A 9,169-nucleotide genomic window follows, 5' to 3' on the forward strand; every position below is an offset into this window, starting at 1 on the left:
ATTTATATTTTATTTAAATTTGATTTCATTTTTTTAACAAAGGTTCATATATTTAGAAAAAAATCTGTAAAAAATTGTAGTTGAATTAAAAACTTTTTTACTTGTTTAAGTTCGGCGGGGTCGAACTTTTTATACCCTCACCATAAAATAGTCTTAATTAAAATGCAATGGTTAGTTTCCATTCACAATTTTAGGTGGAAACATTTTTCGAACATGGATACTCCAAATGCCTAAATCATCTAATCTAATCTAAAAAATGTGTTCAGTCAGGTGAAAGGTGCCGCCTATGAGCTATATCAAAGTGTCTACCTATTTTTAAAAATGTTGGTGGAAAAGTTTTATAACTGGCGGGAACTTCAAAAGCCAAATTACGGGTAGTTCTGTCAAACAATCTAGCTAAGACCCTCAAATTACCGAAAATCAGGAGGTACCGTTATATGGGAGCTATAACACAACATGGACCTATGTTGACGATTTTAAGTGAAGAAGTTTCTTGACCACTGAAAATTCAAATGTCAAATTACAGCTGGTTCGATTTTTGGTGCATAGTTTCATGACCACAGAGAACCTCAAATGTCATATTATAGCTAGTTCGGTTAAAAATTATAACTAAAATTCGAAACTTGGGAGGTACAGTTATATAGGGCTCAGATCTGGAGATATAGCATAAAAGTCGGATGTATCACTAAAAAAATTTAAATTTTGAATGGGGGATGGTTGCAAATACAGTCTCCAAATTTGGAAGCGTAAGGGAAACGAGTCTAAAAATGAATATGTCTTAGATTTGGATATTGCTCCCAAATATATTTTTGTCGACTTCATGTATTTAATGTAAAAATAACACACGTCCAATTTCAATGAAATTTGGAATGTGTGACGGAATTTGGGCTGCAATTAACCAAATTAAATCGAACACGGTTCAGATTTGAATACATTTCCCATATGTTTATTTTGGCCGATTTCATGTGTTTGATGCACAAAAACGCTATGTATGTTCAATAAGTTTAGTTTTTACCTAAGGTTACATAAAATACTATTTAAAAAGCGATTCGATAAAAATGCTTCCGCACAAAAAGCTTTTAAAGTATTTATTTTTCAGTATTTGTGGCAATTTTTTGAAGTTACTGTAAGCAGATGTTTAACTGAAAACAAGGTATATCGGCACATGGCATAAACAAAATGACATGACCGTTTGTTTTCACTAATTTTATCATAGTATTAAACTGTGCAACATTTTTAAGGTAATCTTGTGCGAACAATTTTAACTGAGGATTTTCTGAAAATACAGACCCAAACGACAAAAGCCCTAGTTGGTTTTGTTGTATCAGACTCAGCTTGGATTTTATGGTCCAATTTAAACATGGTTAAATATTGAACTTTTTAAAGCAACGCTGAAACCTATGTGAATCTTCATCTCACCTCTGAAACAATTTTGTATATAAGGGCAAGTATAAAATATTTGTAGAAATAATGAACTCGAAAAATTACATTTATTTCCTCGAATTAAAAAAGAATATATATCGACAATTTCCATAATTTTTATACATTTCACACCATATGTCCAAAACCGTTTATTTTTTCTTAATGGTTTCTTTTGGAAAAATATTGAATGTAATACACAACTCCTCAGAAAATGCCATTGTTGTAAAATGCCTCTATCACGTTGTATTCAGTATATTTTTTAACGACGAATTAATAAATATTTCAATAATGTGGTGAAATCCGATGTACGAGAACTGTGTTTGAAATACGTGTTGTAAAAGATATGATGTAAAATACCGCTGAAACAACATGAAGTAAGAATTTTAGAGTTTCAGAATGTTCTGAAGAAGTGACGAGAGCTTTATTTGGAAGATATTCGCAAAGGGTTACTAGTTTAGCTGATACTGACCAGAATTTCAACAATTATTTAAAATCTTCTATATGTTATTGATTTTGATGTCCTAGATGGAGTTTTTCTTATGTGGTCTGTCCCAAAGATAAGTTCTACTAGCTTAGGGCTACAATATTGACAGCAAAGACAGCAAGGCTAAACTCCTAATCGTTTCTGATATAATGGCCCTATAAATGCAGAAAACTGTAGTTGTAGCCAGGTTAAAATGAGGTCACAAAATCCGTACTGGATCTGACAGAACAAAACCTTACTAGGGTTTTTGTAGTCTCAATATGTACTTTCAAAAAATGCATGCTAGAAGTTGTTTGCATTTTCAGTGTTGCATAGTGTTATTAAATATATTTTATATTAGGTATAACTTTATTTCATATATCATACAAATTAATTTTTCAATATTTAAGTGGAATAAAAGTAATTTTAGTAAGGCAAAAAGACATTCATTCGTGCCACAGCAAATAATTTTAAGTTCGGCCAGGCCGAATTTGTTATACCCTACACCACCAGTTGTATAGAAGTAAAATGGAACAATTAGTTTCCTTTCGTTTATGAAGAAGACAAACAATGTGTCTAAACATCAAAATACCGAAATTCGGGAGGTACCGTTCCTTGGGACTATACCAAAACGTCGATTTCTTAGACTCAAGAGGATTATGTACCAAATTTCCGATATTTTGATAAAAACTTCAAAATACCGAAAATTAAGAAGTACGCTTCAAAGGGGGATGCAGGAACCCGCGGACCTATACTGATATTTCTCTTCTGGAATATTCGATAACCCAATGGAAGTCTAAATACAAAATGTCATCCATTTCGGTGGAATATTGAGGCCACAAACTTCAAAATACCCGAAATAGGGAGGTACCGTTCTATAGGGGCTATACTAAGGCGTGGACGTATACCGAAAAATTTCATAGGAACGTTTAATACCCCAAATGAAGACCAAATACCAAATTTTAACCATTTCGGTGAAATAGTGAGGCCATAACTTTCAAAATACCGGAAATAGGGAGATACCGTTTTATGGGGGCTATACTACGGCGTGGACCTGTACCAATAAGTTTCTGGCGGAAAGTTTTATAGCCTCAACGAAGACTAAATACCAACTTTCAGCCATTTCTGAGGAATATTAAGGCCACATCCTTGAAAATTCCGAAAATCCGGAGGTGCCGTTCTATGGGGGATATATGAAGGCGTGGACATATACCGACAAATTTCAGTTGGAACGTTTAATATCCCAAATTAAGACCAAATACCAAATTTCAGCCATTTCGGTGGATTACGGTGGCCACATCCTACAAAATTACGAAAATCGGGAGCTACAGTTCTATGGGGGCTATATGAAGGCGTGAACCAATACCGATAAAGTTCTGGGGGAAAGTTGTATACCCCCGACGAAGACCAAGTACCAAATTTCATCCATTTCTGTGTGATAATGTGACTAAAACCTACAAAATACCGAAAATCGAGTGGTAGCGTTCTATGGGGGCTATATCAAAACGTGGACCGATATAGCCCATTTGCAATACCAAACATCCTAGGAGTAATAGAAACGTTCATACCAAATTCCAAAGCTCTATCTTAAAAATTGCGAGCTGTACCTTGTTTTCAACAGACGGACGGACGGATGGACTGACGGACTGGCAGATGGACAGACGGACATGGTTATATCGAATATATTAGAATTTTACCCTGATCAAGAATATATATACTTTATAGGATCTCCGATGAATATTTCGGTGTGTTACAAACTGAATGATAACTTTAATTATAGCCTCCATATTCAAAGTGGTTTGTGCGGAAACATTATTATTAAAATTGGTTCAGATTTGGATATAGTTCCTATATAAATTATTCAGCCATTTCATGTATTTGAATTACCAAACACAAAATTGAATAGATTTTTTTTTCAAGTAAATGGGAAGTAATTAAACTGAGTGTGGGGATCCGGGGTGCACTTCTATCAGTATCCCCTTGATAGCCTTAAAACTTAATAATAACAAGAGTCGCAATAGGGTAAGCGAAAGTTACAGTGGTAGGAACCGCGAGGGGACACTAATATCGTATTTGTTAATTACTATTTCTGCGGAATCATTCAATGTTGTAAGAGGTCTTCGTTTTAACATGTTGTTATCGAAGACATATCTAAATCATTATTGAAGTAAAAAATCTGTACAATAGGTGGACTATGCAAAAAATACTCCCATGAAGAAAATAAATTACAACTAATTTCAAACTTAAGGTACTCAAACGTAGTGTTATTCCTATTTTAATCCTAATCTGCCGAAATTATGTACGATATGAGCATGGTAAATATGACCTTCGCTAGACACAGGGAAGTGTTACTCCCTGCAATATAAAAAAAATCATAAATCCTAAAGTCCGTGCACATCACTAAACATGTTTCATATATTTATTCATTAAAATATTAAAAATGGTAACATTAAAACGGAATAAAAGTATAGGAATTCCTTCATATTTTTTCTTAGACGGAGTAGTGAATCGGACCGGGTTAACCTAGAATTATATGGTAAAAAACAAATTTCCTTTACAATTCCATTTGAAATAAAATTAAATTTTTTTGCGAGCTCAATTACGATTTTTGGTATAGAAGTTAAGGAAAACCATCCGTAGATTCACAATAATTTCTAAAATTTGTGTTTATTTTCGTGAAAAATCAAAACAAAATAAATTGGAAATACTTACAGAATCTAGCAAATGCATAGAAATATATGAAATTAAATTTATAAAAAGAAAATTGAAACCAGAATTATAAACATTGCCTTTATAAATTGCATATTATAGCAACAACAAAAGGGAAAAAACTTATTGTTAAAATATTACCCCAACTATTCCGCTAAGATCCCATATAATAACACTGGGCGACAACAAAAAAATTACAAGGAAAACTGAGTAGAATATGAAAGTAGAGCTGAAAATATGAGACACGTGTATCGGCGTTTTTAACGATTACATCGGTAAGTAACCAAAGTAGGCGGGGCAATTTCCATTTCTAGTTTTTTCGAAATATTAGAGTTAAGATATCTTGGAATCCTTGCATTTTAGGTATATAGTGTCTTTGGCGACTTTACAGAGGAGGATGTCGGGAATATTTTTGTTAGAAATTTTAACCCTCATGCGGTTCATGGGTCTTTTTCGTCCTTTTTCGAAAATCTTTCAAAAACTCCTTCAAATGTGATCATATCAAATCCAAGTATTATACAAAATTGTTCGTCATCAAATTTTACTATATGTTTCAGAATACATAAAATCTGTAGATCTTATCTAATCACCAGGAATTTCTAAAAATGAAAAACACGTTTTAGTGTTAAAGACGGACTTCATCTGAGTTTATTCAAAATTGTTCCACAAATTATAATTTTAGAGAAACTCGCGTATCTCGCAAATATTGTAATCGCGTATAAAGGATTCCATTTATGTAAACATTTTTAAAGAAAATCGCGGTTTAGTACTCTTATTTGTCAAAATATATTTTTGCTGATTTCCCTATTTCCAAGGTATGTTCATCCGCGGTTCTACTGGATGGATTACATCGAGAAAGGGCTCATTAGATCCGTCGCGTAAAAAAATAAATTAACGCTGGGTTCGAAGGAAATTGAATGACACTTGTAATTGTATGCACAAAAAATTGTTTTTAAAGAAAATTTACGCACCAAATTTTGGCCTTTAGACTCCAATTACTAGGATGCTGTACGGAGCACACTCATAAGATATACATTATACGAAGTAAAATCACGAGTTCTATAATCCTATTATGAGTTTGGAATATCAGCATCAATTTTAGGTGGATGTATCAACTGCATTCATCGAAAAATCATACACTAGTATCATGTTGCCCATGGAGTATTCTGTGATTCTTTCTTTGGGCATAGGTCTATAAAATGTAAGGTTAAGCCAGAAATCGGAAAGGAACATAAACAAATTTAATGGCTTCAACCATGTTTACCCATTTTTCTTCATTGTTGCCAAGCTTGCCAGCTTCCACGTAAATTAATTTTAATGGTCGACATTATGAGATTTCTCCTAATATCCTAGATAGCGTTATTTTGCATTAAGATGTTCATTTAATTTTAGCCTGACAGACGACAGTTTCTGCACTTACGAAACAGCTGATTGCTGTTTTGCTGTTGTTTGCAGTGTATTTTTTGTTTTCCTTGTGTCTCAGAGCATGAATATGTTCTCTCCCTCATATGAATATGGGCTCTTTTCTACGGTATTGCCATATTGAAATACTTAAATGCCCTTTAAATTCAGTTTGATTTTGTGCATTAAGAATGTGGATAATGCACGAATTAATTTGAATTAAGGCAGTTAAGGCAAATTAACGCTGCCGTCTTCAATTCATTTTAAAGAACTTCAGTCATACTATATAGAATATGTTAACAGTTCGCGAATTCTGAATGGGTGAAACTCGGATTCATCGATTTTTTTTGTTTTTACCATATATTAGTCTGTGCTAATTGTATTTGCAGCTTTTGGTTTGTCTTACTTTTTAGAAATCAACTTCTATTTCAAGTAGATAATTTCTGTGTCGAATAATCACGATAAGTTCAAAGTAATTATTAGTCTAAATGTTGCTTATTATTAATATTAGTACTTTCGTGAATCACGCTTTATGTTAGAAAAAATTTCAAAACAAGTAAACTGTAAGGCAAATTCTTTTTGAAAATAAATTTAATTTTTCTTAGTACTGTAGTATGTCTAGGTTATATTATATATATTTAAATGTTATAATTCATGCAACCGATTGTTTTGGCCAAAATACCCATTCTAAATTCGGGACAACCACTGGTAATCCGTGCAACTATTGCCAAGAACACATAGCCTGTAAAAATACATGGGTAAGTCATTAGTAACTCGCCTTAATTATTTTAACTAACAGCTGACCTCTTCATGTCGTCAGAAATTTTCAAAAAATTGCTATCCAAAAGCAAAATTTCTCAAAATGGCACCCGAATTTCGTAACTTTATCCTCGATGTACACAGCAGGTTACGCAATAACTTGGCAGGTGGCAATGTGCCCCGCTTTAATTCAGAAATGCGAATGGCTTCAATGAAATGGAATAGCGAATTTGAGTTTCTGGCCCAGTTAAATCTTTTACAATGTCGAATGCAACATGACAAATGTCGTCGTACACCCTATGTTGGACAAAATTTGGCATTTCTGCATTGGTATAACATTAAGCTGACCATTGAAGAAGCTGTTGAACTCCTTATTGACTATTGGTTTCAAGAAAACAGATATATGACAATGAATTATATTGTACAATTTCCCATACGTTCAGAGAAGTGAGGTTATATATTTCTTGTGTAAAATAACAGAACAATTAAATTTTTAATATTCATAGTGCCCCCATGATAGGACATTTTGCCATGCTCGCCCAGGAACGCGCAAATGAAGTTGGATGCAGCAAACAGCATCAAATGGAACTAATGAACTGTACTTGGCCTGTAATTATTCATTTACGAACTTTTTTCAAACACCAATCTATAGACCAGGAAAACCAGCATCCGGTTGTAAAACTGGTCCACATCGTACTTATAGAAATTTGTGCTCAGAAAGAGAAATATATAATACAAATACACACTTATATTAATACTGAGAAAATTAATAAAGAGGAATAAATTAATTTCAAACGACATCAACAGCAAAGTGTGAACCTATTGAGCTTTGGAGGAGATAACTTTAAACCATATTCTTCATTTGATCAATATGTTAATCCAATATTATAGCACTCACATGCAAGTAAAGAAAAGAAACATTAAATTTTATTTATTTTGTTAAACAAAATACAAATTCCCTCACACATTACTGACAAAGGCGGAATCCCATGTAAAAACCATGAACAACTGAATGTTTTTATCAAAAATTTCACATCTATTAATAAAACAAAAACAAAACAAATAGAATGCAAATTTCATCTGATAAGGGGAACTGCCGAAAAAAAATCGTCCTTAATCAGAGGGAGTTTTATGGTTTTTCGTTTTCCTGTGTCATTTTGTTTGTTTGGGGAATCGCACAACAAATTTCATTACGAGTACACCATGCAGAGGGTGTGGATACATAAAAGAATTCACAGAATCATTACGACTTATTTGTATATCGACAGTAAAAGTTTCAAAGCAAGCAACAATTCCCATAAGAACACGGTTGACACAGTGTGGTGAAACTTAAATACGAATGTGAAAAGGGTGAGTTCTTGGAAAAACGAATGCTGTTTGCTTTTATAAAGAAAAGTGAAATGAGATGCCAGTGTTTTAATTTCAAACAACTAAAAATTATATGTAACTACAACAGTTCCAAGACTTGGTGGATTGAAAAATAAAACTGTGCTACAGTGAAAATTTGCAGGGGTTCTGATACATAAATTATGTTTTGTGGAACTCCATGGAAGACGAAAATAACTTTGGTTTCTTTGGATCACGTCGTTTTTTTCATTTTATAACAGTAAATGTAGTCAAAAAATGGGTTACCTGGATTTTCAACTTTAAACGGGCAAAATCTTTTTTTTTTTTACAACGGATTTCTATATTTTTCCTTTTTATTGAAAGGGGAAAATAAAGTCTTTCAAACAAGCCATAGTTGTAAAAATCGGTTAACTAATGGCTATGTTATAGTGGTTTAAGTCTGAAACAAATAAAAAAGTGTCAGTCGCTTTGCCGACAGATATATACCCTCAGCCAATGTGAAGTGAAACTTTCACCTACGGACAGATCGAATATATTTAAGGTCTCTTTAGAATTTTATTGCCCTTTTTGGACATTTGAACTTGCAGACAAAAATGTGGATTAGGAATTAACTGCACTAAGACACAAATGTTGAACTTTTGCGAGGGCGATACCTTTAGGGAGGACCGATATTGGCCTTTTTAGAAGTTAAACAAAATTTTGACAAAATATTAAGGAGTGATATCCTAGCATTTTATTGACATTTTTAAATATTGGGGAGAAGTACCGGAAATTGTGGACCGGTATTGCCCCATGAAACTAAGTTTGGATATAATATGACGAAGACCACATGTTGGACCAAATCGGTTGAACAGTTCAAGAGTTATCGTGCTCTCCGACCGCCACTTTTTACACCTTTCGGGCTGCTTTAGCAAGAAAAATGGACTTGTCCCTGAAAAAAATTTTACCGTCGTAGTGGAGGTAGCGAATGCAAATAGCTTTAACAAAAATCTAAGTGATTCGAGAGCAGGTCTTAAAGTGATCTTATCCGAAATTTTGTGTGAGAGGTACCAGAAGGAGTATCTGGTA

The 9,169-nt window shown here is 33.4% G+C and overlaps 1 pseudogene; it reads left to right on the plus strand.

Moving 5' to 3' along the window:
• Window positions 1-6,857: 6,857 nt before the first annotated feature.
• Window positions 6,858-7,509, plus strand: LOC141400540 (venom allergen-1-like; annotated as a pseudogene).
• Window positions 7,510-9,169: the final 1,660 nt, after the last annotated feature.

Source organism: Musca autumnalis, unplaced genomic scaffold (assembly GCF_047663935.1).
Source record: "Musca autumnalis isolate F117 unplaced genomic scaffold, ASM4766393v1 scaffold_37, whole genome shotgun sequence".
Taxonomy (NCBI): domain Eukaryota; kingdom Metazoa; phylum Arthropoda; class Insecta; order Diptera; family Muscidae; genus Musca; species Musca autumnalis.